This window comes from Pelophylax lessonae, assembly GCF_965119305.1.
Source record: "Pelophylax lessonae genome assembly, chromosome: 5".
In the NCBI taxonomy this organism is placed as follows: Eukaryota; Metazoa; Chordata; class Amphibia; order Anura; family Ranidae; genus Pelophylax; species Pelophylax lessonae.
In genome coordinates this window covers 179,626,340-179,643,484 of record NC_138772.1, presented here as the reverse complement: position 1 = coordinate 179,643,484, position 17,145 = coordinate 179,626,340, and the positions used below count along the sequence as shown (strand labels likewise).

The 17,145-nt window shown below is 44.6% G+C and overlaps 1 protein-coding gene across 3 annotated transcripts in view; it reads left to right on the top strand.

Annotated features, from left to right (window-relative positions):
- Positions 1-17,145, top strand: part of TRAK1 (trafficking kinesin protein 1) — a 326,839-nt gene that overhangs the window by 82,417 nt on the left and 227,277 nt on the right. For 2 of the 3 annotated variants that reach the window (XM_082258136.1, XM_082258142.1), the window contains exon 2: positions 3,085-3,143. The gene's annotated coding sequence lies outside the window, so the exon portion shown is untranslated. Of the gene's footprint in view, positions 1-3,084; positions 3,144-5,709; positions 5,821-17,145 lie in introns of those variants that run through there. The other variant, XM_082258144.1, reaches the window with a different exon arrangement.

Here is a 17,145-nt window from a genome sequence, read left to right as displayed (position 1 = left end):
ACTGTGTCAAATATTCTATATTCTGCCCTTGGGTTTTTACGCCCCAGGTGCATTATCTTGCACTTATCCACATTAAATTTCAGTTGCCAGAGTTCTGACCATTCTTCTAGTTTTCCTAAATCCTTTTCCATTTGGCGTTTCCCTCCAGGAACATCAACCCTGTTACATATCTTTGTGTCATCAGCAAAAAGACAAACCTTACCATCGAGGCCTTTTGCAATATCACTTATGAAGATATTAAACAAAATTGGTCCCAGTACAGATCCCTGAGGTACCCCACTGGTAACATGACCTTGTTCTGAATGTTCTCCATTGACTACAACCCTCTGTTGTCTGTCACTCAGCCACTGCCTAATCCACTCAACAATATGGGAGTCCATGCTCAATGACTGCAGTTTATTGATAAGTCTTCTATGTGGGACAGTGTCAAAAGCCTTGTTCTCATGTTCTCTTGCTCCCCCAGTGCTCTCCACCCCCCTGTGCTCCCTGGCTCCCCCCAGACAGTGCTCTCCAGTTCCCCCCTCCCCCTGTGCTCTCCATTCCCCCCATGTTTTCCCTGCCCGCCCCCCCCCCTGCAATGCTTTCCAAACCCCCCTCTTAATTCTCTCCAATCCCCCCCGCCCTTCAGCTCCTCCAGTGCTCTCTGCTTCCCCTGTGCTCTTCTATCTTCTATCATGTCTGCAGTCTCTGACCTTCTTTGTATCATGTCCGCAGTCTCTGACCATCTCTTGTATCATGTCCGCAGTCTCTGACCTTCTCTTGTATCATGTCCGCAGTCTCTGACCATCTCCTGTACCATGTCTGCAGCCTTTGACCACCTCCTATATCATGTCCGCAGCCTCTGACTAGGGCTGAACGATAGTCGATGTGATATAGACTATCGTTCTGCGGGCGTGGGCGATATTCATATCGCTGAAGACACGATATTTAGCATTAGGCAGGGAGAAGTCGGGACTCAAGGGGAGGAGGGGGACTCACAGTGCTGGCAGCCGACACATCCGTTTTGCTTTCGGCTGTGATCGGAACTCCGCCCCTCCAGCCCAATGCAATCCAGCCCTCCCAGCTCTGCCTCTAGTCTCCAGCCGACCATTACTCCGCCCTGCTCCGCCCATTGTCTCTCCTGGCTGCATCGGGGGCGCGCACGGGGACGGGATCAGACTGTAATGTTTTGTAAATAGATTCAATGGAGAGACCATGGGCGGAGCATGGCCAAGTAATGGTTGGCTGGAGACTAGAGGCAGAGCTGGGAGGGCTGGATTGCATCGGGCTGGAGGGCCGGAGTTCCGATCACAGCCGAAAGCAAGGGGAAACCAATATCGACACCACAACGGGGAGCTGAAGGTACTGTTCTGTTGGAACGGGGAGTGGATGGTACTGATGTGTTTTGGAAGATAAGGTAAAAGGAGCACGTTTATGAGGACCACAATGTCTCTGCTGATATCACTAGTGAAGCACTTTCTACAAAGAAATCTGGACAAAATCTTTGCCCGAGACTCTTCCTTGAGCCATATAGCCCTAGTCAGTCCGTCCTTTTCTCTGAGATGTCATGTCGGGCTGTGTTCTTCTACCTCCTACCACCACTGTGAGTCCCGACTTTGCCTAATCCACACTGTCAGTGTCTAATGCATTCCACCCAGAGAAATATCACGATATATATAGTTGAAAACCAAATATCGCAATGAACTTTTTTTCCCAATATCGTGCAGCCCTACCTCTGACCACCTCCTGTATCATGTCTGCAGCCCCTGACCACCTCCTCTATCATGTCTGCAGCCTCTGACCACCTCCTCTATCATGTCTGCAGCCTCTGACCACCTCCTCTATCATGTCTGCAGCCTCTGACCCCCTCCTGTATCATGTCGCAGCCTCTGACCACCTCCTGTATCATGTCTGCAGCCTCTGACCACCTCCTGTATCATGTCCGCAGCCTCTGACCACCTCCTGTATCATGTCCGCAGCCTCTGACCACCTCCTGTATCATGTCCGCAGCCTCTGACCACCTCCTGTATCATGTCCGCAGCCTCTGACCACCTCCTGTATCATGTCCGCAGCCTCTGACCACCTCCTGTATCATGTCCGCAGCCTCTGACCACCTCCTGTATCATGTCCGCAGCCTCTGACCACCTCCTGTATCATGTCCGCAGCCTCTGACCACCTCCTGTATCATGTCCGCAGCCTCTGACCACCTCCTGTATCATGTCCGCAGCCTCTGACCACCTCCTGTATCATGTCCGCAGCCTCTGACCACCTCCTGTATCATGTCCGCAGCCTCTGACCACCTCCTGTATCATGTCCGCAGCCTCTGACCACCTCCTGTATCATGTCCGCAGCCTCTGACCACCTCCTGTATCATGTCTGCAGCCTCTGACCACCTCCTGTATCATGTCTGCAGCCTCTGACCACCTCCTGTATCATGTCTGCAGCCTCTGACCACCTCCTGTATCATGTCTGCAGCCTCTGACCACCTCCTGTATCATGTCTGCTATATGTACAGTGTGTGTCATAAAACGTTTGACATTTCGAACATGGGAGAGGCAGTGCTGTCTAGCCACGCTAAAGGTGCAAAGCACCAGTCTGCAGCTGCGTGCTCGACAGCTTCCAATCCCGATCGCTGGCTTTTTCACCCGAGCTGCAGCAGCGGTGCTTCCATCTCATTCACTGTAAAACAAGGGACCATTTTGAGTCACGCTGTATCCAGAAACAAAACCCTAACTGCAGAGGTACTGTACACTACAAAGCTTGTCATTTATTTTAGTAAAAATATGCTGGGTGTGACATGGATTTTCTTCTTATTTAACATGTATACATAGACCTTTCATGAAACATTAGGTCATGAATATTTACGTGAAGTAATGGAAAAGTCATGGAATTTTATTGGTGAAAATGTGTATGAACCCTGATTTTAACTAATCGTAAAAGACAATGAACAGTATTCGGACAGCTAGGGAAATCACCCATCCTGTATTCTTCTTCATACTCTCTTGGTACTCTATCTTTTTTTGCAGACCATTTGTGTAGGCAGAAAGGATTGTAATGTTTATAGTTTGCCTGGAATTCTTAGTTTTTTTTATCTTTTCTTTTCAGGTCACTGCTGTCATCCAAAGAGGTCAAGTTGTGGGCTTTCTGATTCAGCTTTTTCACTTGTAAGTACAAACAATGTTAATAAATAACTTAAACTAGGCTTTTAAAAATTGTGAAATTTAATGTAAAATAAAAAAAGAAATCTTGATGGTGGGGGAACGTGAATCCTTTAATGTGCATTGCTGGGGTATGGTCTATCAGGAGTCACCCTTAATCCTCCTTGTCTCTTGAAGTTGCCCATTCAGGTATTGATCATCCACTAATAAGGGTTATTTTTATTTTGTACCACTCCAATGCCAATGCTCCCAAACAGTACCTACCTAACTTCCCTTCACCTTCTCTGCGCTCCTGTTTTCAGCCTTCGTGAGCAAAGAAAATGTCTGGTACTTCAAGATATGGAGGAGCATATTAGTCATCACCTTTCTTGTGTGACAGGCTGGAGATTGGCCCAGGACTATCACAGTGAGGCAGGGGGAGAGGCCTTAGCCCTGTGTAATCTTCATTAGGATTGTCAGCACTCACACAGGACTACTTTTCGTCACTCCTCGTATCAGAACAAAATGGTGGTAGAATAAAGGGATGCAAATATTCACAGCAAGGGAAAGGACCATTAAAGTGAATCTGTTGCTTTGCCCTGCATGGGCAAGGTTCTCTTTAGGGCAGCATCACATTCTGCAACACTAGCTGGATGCATTTGTCAACATTTTGAAGGACGTACGGTGTGCCCTGTGCTGTATTCACTGTTCACCCTCAACTGTCATTTTAAAGGGCAGAATTGAAACTAATAGGCTGCTGTGGAAAAACAATCCCAGGGATACCAGTACCAAAAAAAAACAAACATGGTGTGTGCCATGGCTGACCCCTTCTGAAAACACTAATTGCCGAGGTGCCATGATGATCCAACGGCTTCTGAGTGACTGACCTTGAAAAAGTATGTAGATCAGGTTTTCTGGCTTCGGTCGGACTTCACTTTCAGCACGTTTTATTCCTAGTCAGTGTCTATAAATTATTGAAGCTATACAATCCGCACGACTGGTCAGGTTGATAATATTTGCATAATTAGGTAAGCAATGATTTTCTCTGAACATAGGATCTTTATGTACAGTAGGTATAAAGGCATATTCTCACCAAATGGTATACAGTAAGGTTTTCTGTCTGTTAATGGGTATAAAGAACTACTGACACCACATGGTATGGGGTAAGGTTTTTCTGTCTGTCAGTAGAATATATAGCCATAGATGTCAGATTAAACAAGTGGTATATGTGATTTCTTCCCTTCAGCAAAATCGTATGACTATAAATCTATGTTTTTGGTCGTAGGACCTCCTCTCCTGAGAGAAACATGGAGGCTGTTGGCTTCTTATTCTGCAAATGCTAGTTGTCTGGCTCTCATGCTCTACTTTTGCCTTCTATGCTCTGGGACCCTGACCTGGAACAAGCATGTAAATAAATAAGCCTGACTTTTCCATGACATTCCTGATTTTAAGCGGACCTTCAGTCATTTCTTTATCTTTCCATCTATTAAATCTTCTGCCCTTGTTGTTTTACCTTTTGGATAGTAATTTTTTTTTTTTTCTGCCAGTAAATACCTTTTACAGCCCACTTCCTCTTTCTTGTCTTGTAAAAAGCTTAGGCTAATGACCTCATGCATAGCTCCCTCTCTCTCTACCTCTCATGAGAGTTTGCCAGCAAGGGAGGAGGGATGAGTCATAGGAAAGCCAAGGAGAGCTAGAGGGGGCTGGATGAGGGCGGAGATAACAGGAGACTGCAGAGATCCATGAGTGTTCATCAAGAGAGGAGAAATATGCAGGAAAGCAGTACCAATAGATGCAAACACAACTGCAGTAAAGCACACCACAGCATGCACTAGTTGTATTGTGGTGTGCCATGTTGCCATAAATGCTGCAGGCGATTTAAATTGGAAATAAATTGCTTGGAGCTGGATTTTTTTTTTTTGGCAGAAGAGACCTCCAAGGGTTCGTTTTTTATTACCTGTGGTGCATGTCCAATGCCAAGTACACCCCAGGCTATTGCCTGGAATAGAGCCGCCTCCCAAGATACTGTAGCTTCAGCATTTGCAAAATGTCAAAAGGGGCTGCCCAATGGCAAACCCTGGAAAACGGTGAACCCAGAAGAATGAGGAGCCCAGGCACACCAAAAGGTAAGTGTGCCATAATGTCCAAGTATGCTATACATTCTTTCACACTATGGCATGCCCGCCTTCCCTAAATGTGGAAAGTTCTACTTTAAAGGGTTCTACTAGCCTGATCAAAATTAATAGGCTGCTGTAACCCACAAAAATGTGCATTATAGAATGATTAGGTGCAACGGCACCCTAAAGCAAGACTTTTTTTTTTTTTTCTTGCCTGCAAATTATCCCAGATTTTTCATATGTGTGGGATTATTATGGTTGGTGATATCCAGGTAAATCAATTGTTTGAAATGGTGTGTGCCCAGCAGACCGGTTCCTATGGCTGCTTACTATGCTCGGCACCGTTCTGTCCCTCTCACTTTACACAAGGAGGCTCTATTTATAGATACTGGGAGAAAGCTGTCAAAGGAGTCCCAATGAACATAGCTGTGTTCTGAGAAATATTCAGAGAGCAACTCCCACACAAGCAACTGACAGTCAAGGTCACATGCAAGGGTGGTCCGGCCCTGCCTTCCCATTGAAAGCATTCTGCTCGGACAGCCTGGGCTAAAGGATACATACTCACCTAAGACTTTGCATTTGTGCCGGTGAGCAATAAGATCATAAGAAAAGCCTTTTAAACATGCTGCTCATCTGTGTCTTCCTCTATTACTAATATACCCCATGCTCCATGTCTGCACTGCTTTGGCCTAGTCACTGTCTTTGCAAGTAGCTGTTGAGTTTTTTTTTTTAGAACACGGTGAATCATTTTGTGCTTATCGTAGAAACTAGATTGCTATTAAATATTATTGTCTGCGCTTTGCTGCGGCTATGTTGAGTGTACTTTAATTGGAGGTCACCCTGATGCTTAATTTTATCACATTGTTGGGTAATGTCTGTGATACTTATTTGATTTGCACTAGCAGTTAAACTTTCGGATCCCCAAAAGTTTGTCCTTAAATTTTAACTGTTAGTGCAAATAACAAAGTTTGTCAGACTGTACGGAAATGTGTTGAAGTTCTCTAATCTGGCTGACGCAGAAACCTATCTAAACAATAAATCTAGAAGAGGCAGAGCTAGAGCATAAAACACTGCAGACCTTCACACTTGCAGATGTTGCATAATTTCACATTTTTATACGTTTGATTTTCATTTTGATTAGCTTTGATTAGTTAAATAATTCATTAAATGTAGTATCAAAGTTTCAAGGTAAAGGCTGGCTTATATACCTGATGCAGGCAGAGGTGTGTTTTGCAAACCTGGGAAACTTGTGGATTTTACTACTTTTTTAAAGCTTTAATACATTTTTGTTTTATATGACACTACCGTAACTTTAGGAGCCCATTTACATTTTCACAGTGTCAACGCGCAATAAAGGATAAGTTCACTTTTTGGAAAAAAAAAATATTAAATGCACATTTTTTTTTTGCAGTAAAAAAAGTGCATTTATTACCGTATTTGCCAGCGTATAAGACGACTTTTTAACCTTAAAATCATCCCCCAAAAATAGGGGGGTCGTCTTATACGCAGAGTATAAAATGTGAAGACTACTTGGCCCAAAACAAACCTCCCTATTAATCTCCAAGCAGGGTAAGCACACAAACGTCCCTATTAATCTCCAAGGTAAGTACACAGGGTGTAATCTCTCAAAGCGCTGGCTGGATGTGCGGGAATACTGTACTGGTATGTACCGTAGCTTTAGCTACATACAGTATACTGCGCTGAGCCAATCACGGTGAACGATTTTGTATTATTAACCACTTCAATACAGGGCACTTTCACCCCTTTCCTACCCAGGCCAATTTTCAGCTTTTAGCGCTGTTGCCTTTTGAATGACAATTGCGCGGACATGCAACACTGTACCTAAACCAAATTTGTCATTTTTTCCCCACAAATAGAGCTTTCTTTTGGTGGTATTTGATCGCTGCAAGGTTTTTTTCTTTTTTGCTAAACAAATAAAAAAAAGACCGAAAAGTTTGAAGAAAAAAAAATGTTTTTTTGTTTGTTATAAAATTTTGTAAATAAATATGTTTTTTTCCTGCCCTGACTAGCGCGGATGAGGCCACACTGACAGGCACTGATGGGGTGGTACTGACGATGAGGCACTAATATGCAGCACTGATGGGCACTGATAGGCGGCACTGATAGGCGGCACTGATAGGTAGCACTGATATGCAGCATTGATGGGCACTGATAGACAGCGATGATGGGCAATGATGGGCACTGGTGGGCATCACTGATAGATGGCAATGATGGGCAGCACTGATGAGGAGGGCACTGATTGGCATCCCTGGTGGCCATGGTTGGGCATCCCTGGTGGCTCTAGCGGCATCCCCCAAGGGTCTGCACTGGTAATCAATGCTCTGATTACCAGCACAGACCCCCCCCCCCTTTCTGGAGAGCTGCCGATCGGCTCTCCTCTACTCGTGCCTGTCAGGCGCGAACTGAGGAAAGCCGATCAACAGCACTTCCTATTTACTATGTGACCAGCTGTGATTGGACACAGCTGGTCACATGGTACAGAGCCTACGTCATAGGCTCTTTAACGGGATCGGAGTGCTCCCCATCCGTCCGGCCATACGCAAGTCGCACACACATATGTAAACGTTATTCGAACCACGCATGCAAGGTATCCCAGCGAATGTTAGAGCGAGAGCAATAAATCTAGCGCTCTAACTCTAAACAGGTAACCTGTGAAGGTGTTTAAAGTGTCTTCTATGGAGATTTTTAAGTACCGTAGTTTGTCGCCATTCCACGAGCGTACGCAATTTTAAAGCGCGACCTGTTGGGTAACTATTTACTCAACATAACATCATCTTGCACAATATACAGAAAACTTGGGGTAACTGTTTTTTTTTTCTAATTCATTAACCCCTTCATGCCTAAGGGTAAAACAAATCTTAATGCCTAAGCACAATTTAGGAACACTGATACTAAAAAAATAAAAATCCTGTAAAAAAATAATACTGACCCTGACCTTGACCCAAGCATTAACCCTAGCACTGACCTAGAATAAAACTTGATCTAGGTATTTTCTTTGTATTTTTTTTTTATTATTATTATTTTTTTCTCACACACTTTTTTTTGTCAAGGATAGAGAGAGATACTAAGTATTGTCTCTCCACTATTTACAGAGAAAGAAAACACAGGGGCGGGTCCAACACAGTGACTGATCGCTGTGGTAGGCAATCAGAGGCTATCACAGCGACAGGTGACCTGGAATCGGGAGATCCAGGTCCTGATTGTTCGTACAGGGCCTGGAGCTCTCCATGAGACCCCTGTCTCTGTGCTTGGACGGTGCCGTTGGCACGCTCCCAGCACAAAGGGAGATATGCAAATATGCGGCCCTACAGAAAAAACCCAGTCCAGTGAGGCCACATATTTGCGTACGGTCGGCGTGAAGGGGTTAAAGTGTGTTTCCCCCCCCCCCCCCAAAAAAATGCGTTTGCCAACTGCTGCGTAAATACTGCGTGACATAAAAATTGCAATGATCGCCATTTTACTCCCTAGGGTCTCTGCTAAAACAAAATGTATAATGTTTGGGGGTTCCAAGTCATTTTCTAGCAAAAAAAATGATTTAAACTTGTAAACAGAGGTTAGTAGTTTGTCTCTGGGTGCCCAAGACTGAACCCCCACCCTGAATAAATTAAAATCATTTAGGGCCCTGTTACTCTGCCATGTCTGTTCTAAAAAGGCAAGTAACCGCTCCCGTCTGCGGATTTAAGAACACCACACCCTATGGTTTAAAGACGAGGAGAGGTGGATGCATTTTGTAGTTCCAAGGTCTTATTCGGACAGGCACTGAACCTTATACTGCATGCATGAGGCATGTTGTTTTCTCGTTTGTATCCACCCTGAGCTGCGTGCTGACAGTCTATGGAAGTGGATGCAGACACTGGCTCCATGGATACAAAAATGGGCTCCTCACCCTCACGCCTGTACAATTTCGGCATGTGGCTGTGCTTGTGCAGCTACTGCATCTGCATCTATTCCATAGGCTGCCTGCAAAATGCTTGGGGGGATGTAGAAGCGAAAACAAAAATCTCATGCACACAGTATGGCTGCCAGCACCCATCTGAATGAGGCCCAACGCACTTCCTGTCCTAGGGTGACAACGCTGCTTCCCTCAAGGTTCTGTAAGGTGGGTGAGCATTGTGTGCTACTCGCAAAAGCTCCAGGTAAAAATATAGGAAAAAGAAAAAAGGACTCCTTTTGTTCTTCGGTTTGAATAAACTTTAAGCCTGCTCACTAAAGACCGTAGCTTATGACAACTGTAGGGAACTGACAGCTGCAAGCATCTGTGGTGCCACATTCCTTTTGGATCATATATTCATCTATGATGATAACGAAAAACACGCAGACATAAGACTAAAGATTCCAATGCCTTTGTACACCAGGGAGTGACATTAGGCCTCATGCACACTGGACGTTTTTACAGCTACTGTTTTTGGCGTCAGACGTTTTATTCTGCAGCCAATAAACTCCTCAGCATGTTATCTTATGTGTCCATGCACACACAGGCTGTTATCAGCAGTTTTTGGCAGGGGCGTTTTCTGTCTGGGAAAAAAAAACCCCAGAACCAGTGGGTTTTAAGAGGCGTTTTTCAGCTGTAAAAACGCGCTAACTCTGATAAAAGCTGAAAATGTTAAAAAAACGCCAAAAAACGCAGTTATTTGGAATTTATCAAAGTTTTTGAGCCATAAGATATTGTGGGAATATAGTTTTGCTAAAAAAAAAAAGCTAAGAAACGCTACAGCTAAAAAACGCTCAAAAACACTACTGCAAAAAAACTTAAACGACAGCAATCTACTGACGTTTTCATTACATCCAGTGTGCATGAGGTAAATGTCAGTCATTGATGATGTGTTTTTCTTTGCCTTTGCCAACCACTTGGCGACCGCCTAACTTAAAATTTATGTCATGATTTTGAGGGTAAATACCGGCTAGTTATGGTTATGGCTGCAGCTATATGCCATAACCCCAGTTTTTTCTTTTCCCTTAGGCAGCCGGCTTTCAGATAAAAGTGGTCCCTGCTACGAATTCACTCATCAGCGAGCCCAGGAACCATCTGATGTCGGCAGTGGTTTCCCATAGAGATAAGCGATAGCAAGATGGCCACCGCTCAACTCTATGCCCTTGGGTCATGTAAACATTTTTATTTTTTTAAAAAACAAAAGCTAAAACTTTTTTTTTTGATCTTTTGCTTTTAGGGGTAGAGGAGAGATTTGGAGTCTTTTAGACCCCCAGATCTGTCCAAAAAGAGGACCTGTCATGCTGTATTGTTATCCCAAGGGATGTTTACATTCTTTGTGATAGCAATAAAAGTGATAAAAAAATGTTTAAAGGGTCAGTGTAAAAATGTAATAATAATAATAATAATAATAAAAAAAGCGCCCCTGTCTCCGTGTGCAGTAGTGCAGTGGTTCTCAATTCCGGTCCTCGGGACCCACTAACAGGCCAGATTTTTTACCTTGGGGGATGCAGACTAGAATACTGCAATCACTGAGCAGCAAATGAGATCACCTGTGATGTAATTTAGTTATCTTGCAAACCTGGCCTGTTGGTGGGTCCCGAGGACCGGAGTTGAGAACCACTGCAGTAGTGAACGCATAAGTAGGTCACGACCATGTATGTAAACTGTGTTTGCACTAGGGCTGCCACGACGCGTCGACTACAAAAAATCGTCGACGTGCGTGAAAAGCGTCAACGCGTGACGTCACACGCCCCCGGCCGGCCGCCGCGCCGCTTGAAGCATTGCGGGCCGGGTGAAACTCCCCCGCCGGGCTCCGTCGGAGACGAGAGGTGAGCGCTGACCGTCTCCAGCACCCCTGTACTCCCTGTACTCCCTGTACTGCCACAGCTTCTGCCGCAACACATTCGCCATCCTCCCCGATCACCCAGCTACTTAGACATGTCACATTTGCGGCGCTACACCGACTTGTAATGGCCTGTACTAGGTGGGAGGGCTTACTGGGGGGTCTGTACTGGGAGGGGGGACTTACTAAGTGGTCTGTACAGTACAGACCACTTAGTAAGCCCCCCTCCCAGTACAGACCCCCCAGTAAGCCCTCCCACCCAGTACAGACCCCTTAGTAAGCCCCCCCTCCCAGTGCAGACCCCTCAGTAAGCCCTCCCACCTAGTACAGTCTGTACTAGATGGGAGGGCTTACTGAGGGGTCTGCACTGGGAGGGGGGCTTACTAAGGGGTCTGTACTAGGTGGGAGGGCTTACTGAGGGGTCTGTACTAGTGTACTGGGAGGGGGGCTTACTAAGGGGTCTGTACAGTAGAGACCCCTTAGTAAGCCCCCCTTCCAGTACACACCCCTCAGTAAGCCCTCCCACCTAGTACAGACCCCTTAGTAAGCCCCCCTCCCAGTGCAGACCCCTCAGTAAGCCCTCCCACCTAGTACATACTGTACTAGGTGGGAGGGCTTACTGAGGGGTCTGCACTGGGAGGGGGGCTTACTAAGTGGTCTGTACTGGGTGGGAGGGCTTACTGAGGGGTCTGTACTGGGAGGGGGGTTTAGTAAGTGGTCTGTACTAGGTGGGAGGGCTTACTGAGGGGTCTGTACTGGGGGGGGGGGCTTAGTAAGTGGTCTGTACTAGATGGGAGGGCTTACTGAGGGGTCTGTACTGGGAGGGGGGCTTACTAAGTGGTCTGTACTAGGTGGAAGGGCTTACTGAGGGGTCTGCACTGGGAGGGGGGCTTACTAAAAGGTCTGTACTAGGTGGGAGGGCTTACTGTGGGGGTCTGTACTGGGAGGGGGGCTTACTGAGGGGTCTGTAGTGGGAGGGGGCTTACTGAGGGGTCTGTATTAATTACAGGATTAATTAGCTAATCAAAAAAACACTAAATTAAGCAAAAAAAATAAAATAAAAATAATCGTTAGATTAGTCGACTAATCGTAAAAATAATCGATAGATTAGTCGACAGACAAATTAATCGTTAGTTGCAGCCCTAGTTTGCACCACACATGTGAGGTATCGCCACAAACGTTTGCGTGAGAGCAATAATTCTAGCACTTGATCTCCTCTGTAACTCTAAGCTAGTAACATTTGTACCACTTGCCTACAGGGCACTTAAACCCCCTCCTGCCCAGGCCAATTTTCAGCTTTCAGCACTGTCGCACTTTGAATGACAATTGCGCTGTCGTGCAACACTGTACCCGAATTACATTTTTATCAGTTTTTTCAAACAAATAGAGCTTTATTTTGGTGGTATTTAATCACTACTGGGGTTTTTTTTTTTATTTTTTGCTGAACAAACAAAAAAACCCTGAAAATTTTGAAAAAACAAACAGTTTTTTATAGTTTGTTATAAAATTTTGCAAACAGGTAATTTTTCTCCTTCATTGATGTTCGCTGATGAGGCGGCACTGATGGGCACTGAGAGGCTGCACTGATGGGCAATGATGGGTGGCACTGAAGGGCACTGGTAGGTGGTGCTGAAGGGCACTAATAGGTGGCACTCATGGGCACTGAGTGGCACTGATGGGTGGAACTTATGGGCAATGATAGGCAGTGGTAGGAGACACATGATGGGGCACTGATAGGTGACACTGGTAGGTGTCTCTAGTGAGCACTGGTGGGCACTGGTAGTTGGCACTGTCTGGCACTGGTAGGTGGCACAAATAATCCCTCTCCTCTTTGGGACCGATGTCCCTCTGATAGCAGCTGGCGATCATTGTTTTGAGGAGAAAAAAACAGCTGATCGCCGGCTGCCGTTTACTTTACATGATCAGCTGTCATTGGCTGACAGCTGATCATGTGGTAAGGGGGGCGGGATCACCCCCGATCTCCGATCTGTGATCAGGCGAGTCTCATGGACTGCTGCTCGTTGCTGAGAGGACGTCAATGTACGCCCTCCCCACAATTCATGTCCGCACGCTGTAGCTGTCATTCGGGTATAGCGCGGACGTCAAGTAGTTAAAGCTTTAAGTACCATAGTTTGGTGCCATTCCATGAGCGTGCAATTTCAAAGTATGACATGTTAGGCATCTATTTACTTGGGGGTAACATAATATTTCGTATTATGCAAAAACATTGGGATATATATTATGTTTTTTTTTTTTTTTAATTCATTAAAACATTTTTTTTTTTTTTTAAAAAAACATTGCGTTTGAAAAACTGCTGCGTGACATAAAAAACTGCCATTTTATTTTCTAGGGTCTTTGCTAACAAAAAAAGCAAAAATACAGATTTTTTACTTGTAAACAACAAATGTCAGAAAAAGGATGGGTCCTTAAGTGGTTAATTAAACTTTGCTAATCACCAAAATAGGCATATTTTATGTACTGTATGTATTAAAAAATAATTAACTGTTATGCTGTCACTTTTAGGTTGATAAATCTTTCTTTATCGTCCATTGACAGACGCAGCCTCCATCTTCATTAGCCATTGGGTTATGCTCCCCCCTGCAGGAGTAATTCTAGGCAGAAAAAATTGAAATGTCCAGGCCCGCGGGGCTGTCCCCAGAGGCATAAACCACACACCCTCTGCTCCAGAAAACCAGTTTGTTTCTGCCTAGAGATGGGTTACCCAGTTGGCTAAGTTTAGCCTTTGGAGTTTACATTACTATCTGGTTGCGTTCTTCCCACCCCTCATACCTACACTGCTTTGGGACGTCCCAATGGCTAAGGAAGATAGAGGCTGCGTCTGTCAATGGACAATAGAGAAAACAAGAGTTTTGTAAGATCTTACCGTAAAAACGGTTTCTCTGAAGTCCATTGACAGACGCAGCAATTGCCCCTCTGATATGGGGATGTTTTTTTTCTCTCTTCTTCACTGCTTACAACTAAACTGGTTTGCTGGAGCAGAGGGTGTGTGGGTTATGCCTGTGGGGACAGCCCCGTGGGTGTGGAGATTTAAATTTTTCCTGCCTAGAACTACTCCTGCAGGGGGAAGCATAACCCAATGGTTAATGAAGATGGAGGCTGCGTCTGTCAATGGACTTCAGAGAAACAGATTTTACGGTAAGATCTTACAAAAATCTTGTTTTCTCAACCAGATTTCCTCTAGAGGTTTCTAGCGGTTCCTTGAGCAATTTCTGCCTCTCAGATAAATAACTATTGAAACCTATGATATTTTTAGCTATGTGTAAGAGAGTATTCTTCCCAATGACCACAAATGTAATGGCCCCTACACACGATCTGATAATCGAATGAAAAATACTGCTTTTAAAGTGATCATACGATAATCGGATCGTTAGTACAGAGCTTTGAAGACCCGATCATGACAGTTCATCCGATATTATCCAATCGGACAAGCACAAAAACTTTTATTGTACGATACCAGATTGTACGATTTTCATTTATTCAGTACAGTTGTCGTCCGTAAAACCCAATACAAGAACACTACAACACATTACATCACTTCCGATTTTTTATTTTTTTTTTTCTGTCCCGATTTTGGACCAGTGTACAGGCCATTAGGCGCAATCTTCCTAGTGATCATCACACTACCATATAGATATAGTAATAATTAGCAGGGGTTCCTTGAAATTGGAAAGTTACTTTAAGGATTCCTCTATGATAAAAAGGTTGAGAGAGACTGCTATGGAGAAAGGTTTTGTAAATGGCTCTTGATATGTTGAGGAAGCACAGATGTTACAGGTCCGTCAAACTGTACTGGACATTATAGAAATCCGTTAGGTACTTCATTATTCTACAGGACTCCACCCCTCTACTTCAACATACAATTTCTGTGTAAATGCCGGTTTTTTGTTTTTAGCTAAATATCAGGCAAGTTTTTTTTTCCCCCCAAATTTTTATTATTTTCTGGATAAAATTTACAAATAAAAGGTTACAAAATTTTGTAATTGTGTTCAATGACTCCTGTGATTTATTCATTTTTGTCTCTCTGCATAGCTAGAAATGCTACACCACAGCCTTTTTCTAAAGTTTGGGGCTTTCCATGTCACCTACCATCTCTTTGGAACCAGGAATTGAGGTTGTCACCCTCCTGGCTACACAGTGTAAGTCTAGGTTAAACTACCGGTGTGAAAGGGGTATGTAGATCACAAGACAAAATCTTTTGCAATTAAAGCGGAGTTCCGGGCACAGAAGTCATTTTTTAACAAACATACCCCCGGGACAGTCAGGGCTAGCACATTCCACAATGGCTAGCCTCTGATCTGTCCCGGTTCGCACTTACCTTTTAGAAGAAATACTTACTTATAAAATTTCTTCCACAGGGTTTCCATCTCTCTTGTGGGCAGCTGAAACCGGCGCGGTCCTCTTCTGTGTCTTCTTCCGCGTCTTCTTGTCCCAGAATGCGCCTGCACCGGCCCCTCTCGTCACTTCCGGTGCGGTGCCGCATTCCTAAACAGCTTCTGGGCATGCCCAGAAGCTGTTTAGCAGGGGAATGCGGCGTCACCCAGAAGTGACGAGCGGGGCCAGTGCCGTTGCATTGATTCCTGGGAGCGATGACGTTCAGCTCCCAGGAATCATCGCAGCGCAGGAAGTGACAGCGGAGCCACGGCGCTGAGGGAGGAAGTACCCTGAGGTGAGTATTTACGATCGTCAATTACAAGGTGAGTTTTTTTTTTTTTAAAAAAAAAAACCTAACTATCCAATTCCTTTTCAGGTTATGCTGAACTAGCGGACGGGCACAAAAAAAAATATTGATTTTGTGCCCGGAACTCCGCTTTAAGGATACATACATGCATGCATATTTAACTGTTTAGACCAGCCTTTCTCAACTTTTTTACCAGTGGAGGGTTCCTAGAAATAATTTTCAGGTATTAGGGAACCCCTGCCAATATTTATTAAATCTACAACCTACAGTACGTTAGTTTGAACAGTAAAATGATGTATAATAAAGAACAAATAAAAAATGGAATGTGTCGTACTTGAGTTAAAACTGTTCTCTGTGACTAAATTATTTTCAGTAATAACAATGAATTGAAATATATTCTTTATTCGTCTTTTTCTTTTTCTTGCGCCCCTAAACACCCTTCAATATTAGCTTATGCAGTGGATTTAATAAAGGCAAGTGAAGTTGCACTCCTTTTTCCCAGAGCTTTGTAAATGTGGTGATGCTCTGCAAATTTCTCTAATGCAACCATGTGCAAGCAGAAGTGCTGTTTTTTTAAAGTGGTATTAAAGGTTTGGCTTTAAAAAAAAAATAACAAACATTTTATACTTGCCTGCTCTGTGCAGTCGTTGTGCACAGAGCAGCCCCGATCCGTCTCAGGTTCCTTGCTGGTGCTCCTGGCTCCTCCACCTCGACCAGTGTCCCCAGTAGCAAGACACTTGCCAGACAGGGGCACTGGTGCGTGCTCCATAAGACATGGAGCTGCAGCTCGCCCCCCTCCCCCCACCCACACGCTTTCCTCATTGGCTCCCTGGCTGTGATTGACAGCAGAGGGAGCCAATGGCTTCTAATGCTGTCTAATGAGGAGAAGCAGTCATGGGACAGCCAAGGCTCTTGCGCACATCACTGGTTTGAGAGGGGGCTCAGGTGAGTATTAGGGTGGGCTGTGGGAAGCAGCCCACAGGAGGTATTTTTTTTTTTTACTTTCAGGCATGAAGGTAAAAACCTTCAGCCTTTACAACCAAAGAAAGTGGCTAGTATAAATACACTTTAAGGGCTAGTTCATACCTATATACCGCTATGCGTTGCAGGGCCTTTAGTTTTCTTTTGGAATGGCATCCCAACGTAACCCAAATGTGTATCAGAAAAAAATGATGCCATTCCAATTTTCATTGCATTGGCAGTCTATTAAAAATGAAAGGATTGACCTAATGCAATGCATGTTAATGACCCAACTTTTGAAATGGGAGTTCTTAAAGTAAAACCACACCCTCCCTACTGTGGTTTCACAGTATATCTAAAGTTTTGTGTTCTAGTAAGAACTGGAATTGTGATGCAACCATTCAAGTAAGCCTCTCTGAAACCTCCTTTGTCTGCATTGCTGGATCTTCAGCCAAGCC